Consider the following 14,541-nt stretch of genomic DNA (forward strand, 5'->3'; position numbering starts at 1 on the left):
AGAGCAGGAACTCTGACCAGGATGGTACCTCATTATCTTTGGCTGTCCTAGGGACATGGCCATCATGCCTTCTCTCAGGACAGACTATGGACCTTTATCCAAATGACAGGCACGTTGGAGGTTGTCAGGTATTCAGGCTGGGACTCAGAAGGCAAACATAAAACTCTGATCTTTTCCAGACATATAAGTTGTAAAAGCCAGACATCTCTTGCATGTCAGACACTGCATTGGTGCCTACATTCAAAGTGCTGTGTTATCAAGGTGCATCAGCCAGCTTTATAGCCAGAGCTTTAACAGCTTAGGAGTTGTCTGGTGAGCAAAGAAAGAGTCATTCTTGAGTGCTTGCCATGATGAGGGCAGGCGCTAATGGGGAAGGAATTGTCTCAAGAGCTCCTACTAAAGTCATTGACCATAGCATGCAGGTGCTATGGAAGTGCCCAGGGTGGCAGTCTAACTAGTTTCAGGGAGACAGAGAGGACTTTCCAGAAGAGATGTCATCTAAGACCTGAAAAATAAATTTGGATGGAGGAGTGTGAGGAGGAGATGGGAAATGACTGTTCAGACAGGCACAGCAGAATCTGCTCTAAGAACTAAAAGTATTTCTATTTCACTGGAAGGTGTAGGAGAGTGGGGGTGCTACAATACGATTGCATTTGCCTTTTTTCCTTGTGTTGACATTTGCACTAATGATGCAAAAGCAATGGTGGGTAAAACTGCTGGCACTTTAGCATGAATCAATGCAGTGGCTCCAAACCGTAGTCATTTTATTCTTCATTGCCACAAAGTATCTGCAGTGAAAAAAATGCGGTTTCATTTGTAGAAGCAATAACATTATTTTTATTAAATCTCCACCCTTGAGTACTCACGAGTTTTTATTATGCATGATGAAATGGGAAGTACATAGATAGAACTTTTGTCACATACCAAAGCATGATTGTTATCTCTAAGAAAAGCACTTGTGCAGTTGTTTTACTTGCAAGCTGAACTCACCACTTTCATAGAAAACCATTTTTACCTAAAAGAATGACATACAAATATGGTTATTCAGACTTGGGTATTTGGCAACCATTTTCTGTAGGGAAATTACAGGAAAATTTTGTTACCAGCATTAAAATTTAAGCTTTCAAGCAAAAATTAGGATTTTGGAAAACTTGTATCTGCTACCAAGACTTGACAGTTCTGAATACTTAATATTTTTCTGATGAAGTTGGTGGTGATATTAATAAATGTGATATTTTGATAAGTATAATGAAATATGTCAACATTTGTAAGACCTACATAACTCAGTGAATTAATATTTCCCAAATGATCAATGCATGATGTTACAGAGTAGTACATAGTTAAAAGATTAATTCAAAGTATAAATTACACCAATGGATTTTAACATCACAGAGTAAGAAAAGCTCATTGATGTAGTTTCAGACTCGACATTGCAACTGACCTTCAAGAAGTGACCCCCACTTGCTGAGTTTGGTGTAGTACCACAGTAGCGTCTGCCGTTTTCTGAAAAGGCTATTAAAAATTACCCCTTTTTCCAATTATATATCTACGTAAAGGAAGATTTTCTTCATATACTTTCAACCCAATCGATGTGTTGCAACAGACTCAGTGCAGAAGCAGATATGAGAATTGAGTCAGACATTAGAGAGATTTGTAAAAATGTAAAACAACATCACTCTTCCAGTAAATTGTTTTCATTTTGGAAAATAGGTTTTTTTAATAAAATATTTCGTGGTAGTATGTATTGTGGTTACTATTGTTTTTTGTAAGCGAATAAATGAATAAAAATTTTTGATTTTAATTTATAATATGGTAAATGCCCACAGATATATGAACAAAAGCTTTTGGGGATTTTTCAGTCATTTTTAGAGAGTGTAAAGAAGTCTTGAGACTAACGCATTTGAGAACCAATGATTTGAATATTTGAAACTGAAAAGCATTTAATAAGGGAATTAGTTGCTTGCCAAGCCATTTGAAGGGCTGGAGGACCAATACCTGGGAAGGCCCTCACTAACTCTTAGGTTTGCCACTGGTTTTCAAAGAACTGGGAAATTGCTAGCGCAGCAGGGTCAGGAACTACCGGAAATCCTGGGTAATTTGTACCAGGTGAAAGGAGATAAAGAGTTGAAGTTAAACCCAGGATTCATGATTGGATCTTGGACTGGAGGAAATGCAAATGATACAAGGCATTACTGGGGAAATCAGGGAAATTTGAATGTGGGTGTATATTAGACATTGTTATATTAATGTCACATTTCTTTAGTGTGATAATGGTACTGTGGTTATGTAGGGTAAATTTTGCCTGGTTCTTAGAAGCATGCCAAAGTATTTAGGAGTGAAATGTCACATTTCAAATTGGAAAAATGAAAAAAAAAGTATGTTGATGAGAGGGGTGCGGAGGAGGAAGAAGAGGGAAAGAGATCAATCAGTGGATACCGTCTGCAACTGGAACTTGTGCTGTTAAGAATTAATAGTAATTAACAAAAGCAACTGCCACAAGAGTTGAAAGTGGTTTTCTTTGGGATGAGGATTGGGAAGTCAGTGTTGAAGAAGAGGCAGGTCAGTCAGTGGCTTCTGTGTTTTATTGTAAGCCTTTTAGAATGATTTTGGTTTTTTTTCCAACTATGTACTTGTATTTCTTAAGTTAAAAATTTAAAAATCAGAGGGAAAATCCTAGAGACCAATAGGGAGGGCTTGATGAACTGCAGAAACAAAAATTGTGGAATTACCAAGTGAACAGGAGTTTGTGATCCCATTAGTTCATATTTAAGTTTTCCAGACATAAAGATGTGATGAGACCCAGAAAATGCCCTTGGGAATAGGTGAATAGATCGAAAGTCTCTGCAATTAAGGAGGTCAGGAACGAAAAGGCTAAGACTCCATTTGGCCACCACATGTGTTGAAGTTTCCCACAATAATGGCATGATTTGAAGTGCTAGGCAGGCAGTGCTTGTGGTCAGCCCTCAGTCTGGAGTCCCTGTGGTCGGTAAGTTGAGGGGGATGGGACTCAGCTATTTCTGTCTGACCTATGGCTGAACATCCTCAGAGTTTTCCCTTGTCATAAATGAAAAGAGAATCCTTTTTTCTCTAAATAACTAAAAATAACTTTTGAATAACTTTTGCTGTTCCTTTTGGTGGTAGGTATTGCTCCCACCCTTAGTCTTAAGTAACTACCAAGAGCATTTGGGCGCAGCTCACACATTCTGGGCATATTGTATATGCAAGATTTCTAAGCCATCCCAAAGCTGTTTTAGCCCACCGGTGGTACTTTGTCTTGCTACGCTGCCAACTGAGAAGTGCCCATAAGGACAGATAAAATCTCATCTGTGGTCATTTGCTCCATCACCGCTGTCGAGTGCTTTGATCCCTTGAGTCAATGCTGCCAGTGCTGAAGCAACTTTAGCCGGTTACTGTGACTGCCCCAATTGCACAGTTGCTGGCTGGCTGGCTCAGGCCACCCTGAAGGTCAGTATGGGGTCACAAGATGATTGTTTTCTTCTGGCTGGTGGACAGACCTCTGAGTTGAGATGTCACAGAATTGTTGTGGCCTGTCACCTTCTGTGAAGCCTTCCCTGGGTTGCCCCCTCTACTCCCCTCCCCCATGATGTACTAGCTGAGTCACTGCTCACAGGGTGCTCAGTGTGCACCTCTTATGCAGTATCTCACATGTTGTATAGTTATGTATTTTTAGGTATGTTTTTCAACCTTGTTGGGATAGAGAATGTGAATGATGCCTGTATCTTCAGCTCTAGTCATAGTACTTGTCATCAAGTGCAAAATATATATTTTTGGGGTGGATAGATGGGTGAATATAAATAAGATGGACATTAGACTTACATCACAGTTTCAGAGAAATTTCATTATAAAAGTATTAAACAAATGTGTGTTATTTTTGTATTGTTATTTACAGCTGATAAGGTTGCCAGATGGCTGAATTCCAAGTCGCGGGTGGTGTGGAGATGCTATTTAAAAGGCTCTTTTTCTTTTTTATTTTTTGGTATATCTAGGCAATCCATCTCTTCTTTTTTTAAGAGGAAAAATACATGTGACCAAAACTCAAGATCCATACAGACGCATGCATGTTGGCTCTCCCCCAGGAATAGAAGTGTGATTTTGAGGACCATTGAAATAGAAGACCCAAAGTCAAATAGCTGACTGGGACCTTCATTTAGTCAGCACATTGTATCAAGAGCCTCTTATGTGCTGGGAATAGTCCTGGTGGTTGCTATTTGGGGCAGAAAAAATTAGAGAACCAGTTGGAGTAGATGTCACCAAAGAAGAGCAAGACAGTGAAAATAGCTGGGGGAAAAATAGGACAGAGACCCTGTTTTCTTAGGACATTAATATGTCTCCAGAGCCAGCTTGGGGAACTGTGTCTGAAGTCTACAAAACAATCCATTCTCTTACTTCATTAGGTATTGAGCATAGCTGGTTTTTCACATTCTACCCTACGTTGCTTTGCTTTTCACAGATACTACTGCGCTGTGTTTTATTTTATTGTTTTGGAAAGTGGCACTATTTCCCCCTGAACTCTCCTGCCAGGGCTGACTTTCAGTTGATCACTGAGCCTTAGCCTCTGCTCCTTAAGAAGCCCTGATGTCGTTGCCATGTGTCTTAGGCATCCCCTCTTCTTTTCCCTGCCTCCCTGGGATGGGGGGAGAGAGGATCTGTGCCTGGGACCATGGCCTGACCCGGCCCAGCTCCTGCAGTGGAGTTGAAGACAAAGTATGAGGCTTTCTGAGGACAATTGAAGCTCCTCAATGCTTTCTTATTGTTCTCCTTTTGTGGCATGAGGATTCTGACTTTGAGATGTTTGATCACAGTCCTGCCTGTGGCAGCTGCACTGCCAAGCTCATGTAGCAAGTGTCTGAGGCAATCGTGCAGGGCATTAAGACTCTTCATAACTCTTCAGTCTTCTGTCAGCAGCTCCTTTCCTGGAGGCTGGGCCAGGACAGGGGATGTGTTCCAGTGGCCAGTCTGGGTGTGGACCAGAGGCTGAGCACACATCTGCCCCACAAGAGAGGGGAAGCTTGAGCCATGGCTGAGACATCAAACTAAAGCAAATGGCTAGACTCTCCAGAGTTGCAGGGATGAAAAGCCAGGCTGTAGAGTGGGGTCACGAGGAGGGTCTTAGTCCACACGTGCAGTTCGTGTGCCCTTTTCAGGAGCCCTGGCTCAGAAGTGAATGGCAGGGGCCCTTTCCTAGACCTGCAGCTTTGCAGTCATTGCCCTTCAGTCTTCTTATGGACTCAAGCCCATCTTTAAAATTATTCCTAAAACTAGAAAGTGACTGCAGGTTAACTGTCTGGAGTATCACGTTCTGAAGAATAGGAACTCTGGCACTGGGAGACATCACTTCTGGTGGTTACCTGGATGGAAGTGGAAACTGTCAGGGTAATGATATCTTTTCTCCTCCAACATGTGCGGATGAAGTTACAGTTTTTATCATCATGAATTACTTTTATTTCTGTTTTGCCTCTTACTTTTTGGGCCCAGGCAGAAGCTTTGCACAGTGGAGGCAGAAGGAGATCCAGAAGGGAATTAGCTGGTTGGATACCCAGAGAGGAGTACACTTTAAAAGCAGAGTCCGAGTTAGCAGGCAAGAGGAGTGACTAGCCCACAGGGCAGCTTAGGGCAGTTCCTGGAGACAGAAAGAGAGAGAGGGACAAAGGCCAGATTGCTGAGAATAAGTAGAAAAAGAGCAAAGCCTGAAGCAGCATGTGGACTGTTGTCATTCAGCAGTTTGACAGTTTCATTGTAAAGAGAAGAATGGTGGTGGTGATGTTTTAGGATGGAGGAAGCAAAACTGTGTTTGGGGGTGAGGTTAATAAGCCAGTGGTAGGGAGGCAGGCATTGAAGTAGCAAGAGAGGGGCTCAGAGTGAGCAATATTGGTGAGGGGTAGGAAGATGCCAGTAAAAAACTTAAGATTATTTATTTAGTTGGATTTCTCCTGAAGGATATATCAGTTTTCTGAATGACAAATATGTGCCTTGCACAGTGGTTTTATTTTGGTTTTTGGTTTTGGGTTTTTTTGAGACAGGGTCTCACTCTGTCACCCAGGCTGGAGTGCAGTGGCGTGATCTCGGCTCGCTGCAACCTCCGCCTCCCAGGTTCAGGTGATTCTCCCACCTCAGCCTCTCAAGTAGCTGGAACTACAGGCATGCGACACTATGCCCAACTAATTTTTGTATTTTTTGGTAGGGATGGGGTTTCACCGTGTTGGCCAGGATGGTCTCGAACTCCAGACCTCAATGGATCCGCCCACCTCGGCCTCCCAAAGTGCTGGGATTACAAGTGTGAGCCACTGCGCCTGGCCACAGTGGTTGTTTTTAAAGACTCATTTACAAGATTTGTCCTAATGTCACTACAGTATAATTCCCATCTTGGAGGGGTGAGCATCTGCACCTGTGAGGCACAGAGGGAAGGTTGATGGGGGAGGGGAGAGAGGGTAGAGCCCCTGGAAGCTATGCAGTGGCCTTACAGGATGGTTTGGGATAGGAAATGATGCTACTTTTTTGCTCTGAATCCATTTTTGGATGTTGGTGGTATTCATAGGTTGGATTGATTGGGTTTAGGAAGTATTGTTTAGAATATCTACAAATGATAATGTCTATGATCATTGCTTTGGTAGAACATCCTAAATTTTAATCTCTCTTCCTCTCCCAGCCCCTCTCCTGAGTATGTCCAGAATTTTATCAAGTGGTTTCTTCTTGGTTCTCTTAGTAGGAAGAGGGCACAGAACCCTGTGTCTTGGAGGGAACCCAGCTTGGAGTCAGCTTCTGCTGTATGTCAGGGGCAGCCTTGGAGCAGGCTGGAGGGCCCAGCAACCTCTAGAGTTTGGAAGCTGGATGTTCAGCCTTTTTGGGTGGAATACTGTATAGGTGTTTTTCATTTGTAAGATATACATACACTGAGGGGCATAGGGTAGCATTTTGAAGTTTGATGAGTGGGTAAAGGCTGATTGGAAGGGTAGATAGATAGGCTAAGACAGCTCATAGCCTCCGGGATTCCACAGCCTCTGGAGAAATGACCAAGGAGATAAACAGTGCAGTGCAGCATTGCCAGCGTTGACAGAGGAGCATTGCGGACCAGCAGGTGACTGCATAGGCTTCATACTCTGCTGAATAGCCTTTTAAATTTTAATTTAGATATTATGGGCGTCTTAGCAAATTTCACTTAATAGTCACACATGTAGTTGGTCAGTAAGTAATAACTGCTTTTTTTGCTTAGCTCTAAGATGCTGGCATATGTCACTCATGAATCACACAATTGAGCTTCTCTTATCTATGTGACAGTCTCACTTCTAATAGAGATAACATCAGAATAGATTTCTATCAGCCTTATTTGAGACTCAGCAATTGAAACTTCTCTTTCCTATCTTCAGAAGTGTATTTGCTCTCTAGGAAATAATTCTGTAGTGATAGGTTTTAATGTGTCTTGGAGGCTACACCCTTTTCATGGGCACCAAGGGGTTTGGACATTTAAGGATAGGCAACCCTATACTGTTGCTGTAGCGAAACATAACACACAGGAAAGCCCGCCGGGGGAGCATGCTGCTGAATGCATTGTGAGGGAATAGACTTTGATGTTCTTTTCACATGATTTGGGGTTTCCTCAGTAGGTAGGTAGAACAAAATAATACTTGTCTTTTAGATTTAAGACTTACTTATAGCTTTTTCAAAACATCATTAGTTCATGAACCAAGACTAAAAGACATGATTAGAAACAAAATAACTTAAATCAATTGTTGGAAATTCATATTTGGTGTTAAACTGTAATAATATTTTAATTTAACTCTACATTTTGGTAGCAAAACACATGAGTTAAGGAGCATTTTAATTTCAAAATTAACTGAGTCTTGAGAATCAGAATCAGTCTTGAAGTATAGCCCAGTTTTGCAAATCAGATTTTTAACTGAACTCACTATTGTTTAATTATGCCTGTCAGGTCTTGTCACTGTCACCAGCGGTGTGGAATTTAGGTACCTAATGCTGTGAGCTTTAGTCAGTAGCTTAAAACAGTGTCACTGCAAAGTAACGACACTACAGTGGGTTATAGAAATTATGCAGTTTTATTTTGTAGTCACATTTCACGTTGTTATGCGGTGGAATATATATCACATTTAAGCTAATAATATAATTTTATTTTTATCTGGGAAATACATGCCAGTACTACTCAGGAATTTGCTTAATCTGGCTTATATTTTGCAGAGATGTCATCTCTAAGCTTTCAAGGTAGCATTTAATGTTGCTTTATTTTTTAGTCAGCATTATAGAAAAGTAAATACAAAAAACTTCATGCAGTTGTTTATGTATTTGCTTTCTGTGTACCCATGAAATCATCTTTTATTTGGTTCAGATTTTACATGTGTGGGGCTTCTTGGCTAGGGAGTCAGGCAGAGGCTATTCAAGGTCAAGGGGAAAATACATGTGTGATTGTAGTGTTATTTGTTAAGGTTCTTTTCTGTTTTCTGTTTTCTATCTTCTAAGCCAGTCGTGAAGTTACACTGTGTTCAATCTTGTTCTCTAGGTTCATTTTCAGGTTTATTATTAAAGTATATTAAACTTCTTGTTCAGCAAAGTGTGAGCTCCTGTTGTTGGATACTTGAGCAGCACTGTTATTTTGTAAAATACGCGTACTCATACCCAACAAGACATAGGCTGTTCTGTGCTGCAAGCACAGACACTCCTAAAGGCAGATATTTCACAGGATTTGTATCATTTTTGTCAAATTCTAACTCTCTTATTTGCAGTGACCGAGTTTTCATACATTTGATGATAGTTTTTGAATGAACATTGCTATGTGGTTATAAACTGATGGCAATGGCATTCATTTTAACTTAATTCAGAGACAAGAAAAGAGCAAAATTCTGTAGGCAAAGGCTGTGTTCAGAGTTCCATTGCTTTCAGGATTCATGTCATCAGGGCTCAGTGTTCTGGCTCCCCTGAAAAAGCTAATTCAGTTTCTTTACTTACCCCGCAGACAGTTGGCTGTGTGCCACGAGCTGTTGACAGTTACTGCTTCTCTTGAGGCTGATTAGCATGCAATGTTACACTGTCCCTAAGAATAATTTTGCTTACCTATATAATAATTCAAGAATTTAATCATTTCCAAACATGTCCTAAATTATTTAGTCCTTTGTCAGCATCTCAATTCAGTTCTGGAAGTTATTTTTTTTTTTTAAACATTCACTGTGAGTGTAATAGTGTGTTAAATACATTAAGGAAAGTGTTTCCAAACAGACTGTTATTTCTAAAAATAGATTTCCTTGCATTCTTTTGCTACATTATAGTTGCATCTCTCATCTGAGGATAACGACAGTCCTGTGAGGCCAAAATATTAGCTGTGTCTCCCGTTTTCATAGAGGAGGAAACGGAAACTGAGGCCAAGGTAGGGTAAGGACTTTGCCCAGATTCACGTAGCTGCCTGTGGTCTGCAGCCCAGCGCCCCTGCCCCCTCCACCTCCTGGCAGGCCTGTGGGCAGATCCTGTCTTCTGGGAGGGGAATGGGCATATAACCAGAACACAGAAGAGGATTATAGTGTCTAACCAACCATCATCAGGTGTGCAGAGACCATTAATCTCACAGAGGAGATTCGTATTCTGCTGTTGTAAGAGGAGGACTCCTCTGGCAGTGAGGGGAGGACTGCGTCCGGCTTGGCCAGGGGTCCACCAGAGGTCCCCCATCTGCCACTTTCTGAGTGACAGCCAAGCCTGGGTCATTCTTTTCACCCCACTCACTGCATCAGGAAACTGTGTAGTTTTTGAGGTTTGCATTAAACAAACATTTGATACCCTTTCATTCTGCTCCGCATTAAAAGCTAGACATACATTTCATTATGGGAAAAGCAAAAACGTGTAATAGAAAAAGGCAGTTTATTTCTTATTTTCTAACCTTTGGGATTTTAAAATTTTGACAGTCATCTCTCTGTTCTCTCCTCTCTTGGCCCAACGTGCTGTCACTTCTCCGTGGTAGGATTGCCTTTCCCTTCTGCCTGCTCCATGCAATGTTACACTCACCAGCTCGCAGATCTGTTAGCAAATACTGTTTAGTCAGGCTCTTGCTCAGCCAGCTAATACAGAGCTACTATTTATGAAGGGTCATTCACCAGGGAAGCACTCTGCTAACTACTTTTCACATAGGACCTCCTGTAATTCCTCCAACCACCTTATTAAGTTGGATATTCTAACTATTCCTATTTTATATATGAAAAAATTGAGGCATAATGAGGACACCTGCTCAACATCATGTAGCTAATACGTGATAAAGCTGGGGTTTGAGCCCTGTTTTGCTGGACTCCATAGCCAGTGGTCTAACAAAGAAGAGACTGATTTTGTCCCTTCCTTGGCCAGATTAGGTAGTTGTGATCTATCATTGTTTTCTGGCACATCTCCCTTCAAATAATGTAAACCTTTTCTAAAAAGTAGCTAGCAGCTTTTGCACCTAGAGAATTTTTTTTGTCTGTTCTGATGTTCAATTAAGCAGACTAGTCTAGTGTTCAACATGTAAGCCAAGAATTGCACTTTCTTCTTATTTACGCCTTATGGCACTAGAGCAAAGAAGTAGTTCCAGGTGGATCTTCTGATAATAAAAATGATTGGTGTTGAGACCAGCATTGTTACTTCTTTACTTGTTGCCAATTTTTACACATTTGAGAACTCTGTAGTTGACCGTGTAGTCAGTTGCATACAAGTTAATGTCTTGTGCGAGATTTTAAGGTTAATTTCTTCCCGCCTACTCTTCCACCTCCCAGATGTTTTCCTTTATTTTCCCTAGGAGATGGAAATGGAAATGTTATTCTTCTTTATTGTTGCGGATAATGCCTTAAGAAAAATCAGATCCAAGAGTGTGTGCATGCATGCACATGTGTGTGCATGTGTGTGTGTGTGTGTGTTAGAGAGGTTGGTGGGGAATGAAGAGAGATGATTTAATTGCCAAGATGATTACAGATTAAGCTACAAAAAGCAAGAGAGCTATTGGTCTGAAACTGTGTTGTGTCTATAGAGTGCACTCTGATTCACAGAAAATTTTGTCAACATTAAATGCGATGGGAGTTGAGTTTTCAGAGGTGGTAACTATGAAGGGGTTGGTCATGTAATGCTGTGCACATATTAGAGCAGCAGGCAGTGCTCTCGCACTGCTTTTACCTGGATTTATAAAATGCCCAGTCCTTATACTCTTGAGCATGACCAGATCTATTTCCTGTTTTTTTCACATTTCTTTTTCTAAGAATAAACAGAATCCTAGGAAGGGAAGGTAGCTTCAAATACAAGCCATTTTAAGTATCCTGGTCTCTTAATTCCTTTTTTATTTTTTTTGGATGACTTGAGGACAATAAGGTGTTTGTTTATTTATTTATTTATTTTGGTTTTAAGGAGCAGAGAGTTTAATAGGCAAGAAGGAAGGAAGAAGACAGAAGGAAGAAGCTCCCCCGTAGAGACGGAGGGGGGCTCCAGAACTGAAAGAGGAGATCCCCCTCTTAATTCTTAAACTATTTTTAAAATGAATGTTGACTTTCCTGAAGTTATAAACTGTTTTTAACTCTTATCAGTCCTCCTTGATTTTCCTTGTTCAGGTTCCATCTTTTTAACATCCTTTCCTCTCGCGGTAACTACAGCATGATTTGTTTTACCCCTCAGCACTCAGCTATCACAGTCATAGCTCTCTCATCTGAGCAACCTCTCCCTCAATCTTACAAACAGTAGGCATCTACAAGGAAGTCAAAGAAAGGGTCTCTGAGCTGCCACACACTCATAAGAGGCCTCCTTAGTCCTATCCCAGGACACATTTGTTCTTGTTTATGGATGATTCTTAACTGGCTGATTATCCCATTTCTATTTCAGTAGCCAATTTAAAAGCAGAAAATTAGATGTGGAAAATTGTACTTAGGTTGGTAAACTGAAAAATGACACGACATGCCTTGGCTCTATTCAGTTAGAGTCATTTATTTATTTTTACATGTTTGTAACTTGCCCCATTCCACAGCGGACTTGAGGCAGCTGACGTTCTTACAGAAAGAGTCCCTTGTTATGTCTTTAATGGATGCAGCCTCCTTAAAACAGCTCAGGATTGAAAAAACTCTTGTACAGAACAGTTAATTGAAGTGTTCTGCTAACATTTGTTGTTGCTTTGTTAATGCTTGCCCTGGGAATCATATCATAAACAGTTTAGGTAAACAATAAGTTAACAACACTGAGAATTTTCCTGTTTCACCAAACGTGTCTTATCTACAGGCTGCAGACATTCAGCATTACCTTGTCCCTTGCTTCTGTTCTCTTTATAAAGCTCTGGACAAGAGGCACACAACAGACGTGTCCCAGCTGCTGACTCAGTGTGACAGAGCACTGTTGCCAGTGCCCAGGTGACTGCAGTGGGCCACACTGCAGGATTGATGGTTTAACTCTCTGTAGCTTCCAAATCAGATTATTTTCATTTGTGCAAAGGCACACCAGCAGGGGTGTGTACTGTTTGACGCACAGATGACAATCTGGCTGGAAGCTAGTACTTGGGGAAAAAAATAAGGGAAAGGAAAATGATAGTTTTGAAACAACATAGTTATAAGACACAGCATGTATCTATATTTTTCTTCTGAAAAAAGTGAAAATTTTCACCCTGGAAAAATACCCAGAAACCAAGCAATAGCTTCCCTGTGTTTTGGCATTTATATAACAGTTTGTATAAAAGGACAACGCTGATTCCAATACTACGTGTGATTGTGCCAAAAAATCATGAGATGAAACAATCAGTATGTTTGCACTTTTGGTTTGAAATTTTTTAAGAGTATAACAATGAAAAGCAAAAAAGGAGGGAGTGAAAGAAGAATCTGCCCTACAGTTGAAGAGCACAGGGGAGGTGGGATAGATTGAAAAGCCAGGTGTCTGCATAACCAATGGTTAGAGAACCACCACCAAGATGAGGAGGTGAAGGAGATTAGCATGAAGATGGGGAGTAGGAAGGAGGAAATGCCGCGAAATGGTGCCAACTTGTTTGACTAAAATTCAGAATCCTACAAGGACTTCCAGAAAACATAAACAGCTGCACAGTTTGAATTATATACTTCCTACATTTCTTCAGTTTTCAGAAGCACTTGATTCTGTCCTTTGGGCAGTGCTGTGAAGGAGAGGAGGCACATAGCCCTCGTTTATAAGCCAGGTGACCGTTAGGCCTCATGACATTCTGTGCCATGGACGGCTGTAACAGACTGGAGACAAAGCCGTGCCTCCACCTGCAAAACTGGCCATGCTTTCTAGAAAGCCGAAGTTGCATTTCATAGACTGCACCGGAGGCTGTAATACCCACTTCTAAAAAGAACAAACACTTTGTGAGGCACTGAATTTAGGCCATTGGGAAGGAGAGGAAGTGCCTACCTGAGGAGGATCTGTGCCCAGGAAGTGTTGCTCAGTCCCTGAGACATTAATAGGAGGGAGTTCAGGTAAGGCAGCCAGTGGTCACTTGGAGAAAGGAGGATAAGTGGGTTCGAGGCATCAGCTTGCCCTGGACCTGTAGTGTTGGCAGCAGGTTCCAAGGATTTGCCTGCCAGCTGTTGAGGCTAAAAATCTAGGAATAGGCACATGGTTTTCCAACCCCCTGTACTCCACCTAACACAGTGCTCAGGAATAATTATTTCATTTTATAAAACAAACTGCAGAAGACTTGTATTTGCCAGATCCCAAATTGGAAATGAGTGTCTTCTCTAAAACTCCTTTGTCTGACTGCCAAGGTAACTAGACTTATGACGATGAGAGACTAGGCCAAAACACACACCCATAGGGGCCCAGCATACTGTTTTAAGAGCTCTCCCTTTTTGTGTAGATGCTCAAAGGGAAATTGTACTTACGGAAACCTTCAGCTGTCTGAAACCATCGGTGAATGGGTGATTCTATAGAGAAGAGTTTTATAAATAGTTGATAATTTAAATGTTCAAATTTTATTTTAACCTTCTTTTGCATGGTTATGGCCTCCCTTGAGACTAATTGCTTGGTTCCTTTTGTGTGAAAGAGGGATAACAGCCCTCAACTAGGACAATACTGATGAGCTTAGCATACGTATCCTGATAACATGTGACAGCCACGAGAGGAACTCCATGAAGTTTAGCTTCCTGCCTCTTGCCAGCCTCGAAGAGACTACACAGCAAGAAGTCCTTGACATGAATAACACTTATTTTGTGTTAAGGTAGATTTCCTCTATGCACAATGGCCCTAGGCTGCTATTCTTTTTTAGCTTTGGACTGTTTTTTTTTTTTTAATAGTTTTTCCACCTCCTTTTCTTAGTTTTGAAAAAAAGTGTACTGATAAAAAACTTTACCAACTTCCTGCTGTATTATGCTAGAAGCTTTATCTGTGTCACCTCATTTAATCTTCATGGCAAGATGTCTTTTTCATTGGTCTGCATATGTGTGACTTAGTTAAATCATTTCGTAGCTGTGATTCGTTTTTTTCAAATTCCAGAAGTTGTTTTGCTGGATGTAGATCAGAAGCGGGAACAACTTAATTCCCTTAATTTGCCTAAGGCAGATTTTCCTTAAGTCACTATTAAAAGTG

The 14,541-nt window shown here is 41.1% G+C and overlaps 1 protein-coding gene and 1 long non-coding RNA gene across 3 annotated transcripts in view; both read left to right on the top strand.

The window, feature by feature from the left end:
* PELI2 (pellino E3 ubiquitin protein ligase family member 2) overlaps positions 1–14,541 on the top strand; it is a 178,414-nt gene that overhangs the window by 89,477 nt on the left and 74,396 nt on the right. The gene's annotated exons all lie outside the window — the stretch shown is intronic.
* LOC129136983 (uncharacterized) overlaps positions 1–14,541 on the top strand; it is a 73,803-nt gene that overhangs the window by 29,329 nt on the left and 29,933 nt on the right. The window contains exon 2 of the long non-coding RNA XR_008539008.2: positions 1–14,541. This exon is cut by the window's right edge and continues 29,933 nt beyond it. This is a non-coding gene — a long non-coding RNA (uncharacterized LOC129136983).

The sequence above is a fragment of the Pan troglodytes genome, chromosome 15 (assembly GCF_028858775.2).
Source record: "Pan troglodytes isolate AG18354 chromosome 15, NHGRI_mPanTro3-v2.0_pri, whole genome shotgun sequence".
Taxonomy (NCBI): Eukaryota; Metazoa; Chordata; class Mammalia; order Primates; family Hominidae; genus Pan; species Pan troglodytes.